This window comes from Carlito syrichta, unplaced genomic scaffold (assembly GCF_000164805.1).
Source record: "Carlito syrichta isolate Samal-C Ts95f unplaced genomic scaffold, Tarsius_syrichta-2.0.1 Scaffold142924, whole genome shotgun sequence".
NCBI lineage: Eukaryota > Metazoa > Chordata > Mammalia > Primates > Tarsiidae > Carlito > Carlito syrichta.
In genome coordinates, this window is record NW_007087020.1 from 77,440 (window position 1) to 78,444 (window position 1,005).

The following is a 1,005-nucleotide window of genomic DNA, read 5'->3' on the forward strand; positions in this document are numbered from 1 at the left end:
ATTTATGGCCAATGATGTGGTCGATCTTGGAGTACGTTCCATGTGGTGATGAGTAGAATGTATATTCTGTGGTCATTGGGTGGAGTGTTCTGCAGGTATCAATTAAGTCAGTTTGTTCAAGAGTCTCATTGAGATTCTGGGTCTCCTTGCTGATTTTTTGTCTTGATGATCTGTCTAGGGTTGTGAGTGGGATATTAAAGTCCCCAGCTATGATAGTGTTAGAGTCAATCTCCTTTTTAAGTTTGCCTAGAAAGCTGCTTTACAAATGTTGCTGCTCCTATTTGGGGTGCATATATGTTTAGGATGGATATTTCTTGTTTATGGATTGAACCTTTTATCATTATATGGTAACCTTCTTCATCTTTTTTAATTTTTGATAGCTTAAAGTGTATTTTGTCTGAGATTAAGATTGCAACTCCAGTTTTCTTTTGTGTTCCATTCACCTGAAGTTTTTCTTCCCATTCTCTTTCTTGAGTTTGTGACTGTCCTTTCTGGTGTGATGAGTCTCTTGGAGACAATATATTGTTGCCTCATGATATTTTATCCATTTTTTCCATTCTGTGTCTTTCAGTGGTGCATTTAGTCCATTCACATTCAGGTTAATTATTGAAATGTGAGGGTTTGTCCCTGTCGTGACATTTTTATACAGTTGTTGTTGTACTTGTTTGTTGTCTTTCTTTTGGTTTTTTTGGATTGATTCATGTGTATTTTCAATCTTTTTCCTGTACTCTTTTGAAGAACATTGTCATTCTTTTTCCCTTTTCTTCTGTGTTTAATCTTTCTTATGTGATTCTTGTAGAGGTGGTCTGGAGGCAGCATAAGTTCTTAGGGATTGGATGTCTGGGAAAGATTTTAATTCTCCCTCGATGAAGCTTAGCTTAGCTGGGTAGGTTATTCTTGTTGAAATTTTTTATCTTTAAGAACTTTGAAAATTGGTCTTCAAGCTCTCCTAGCCTGAAGTGTTTCTGTAGATAAATCTACTGCTATTCTAATTGGTCTTCCCTG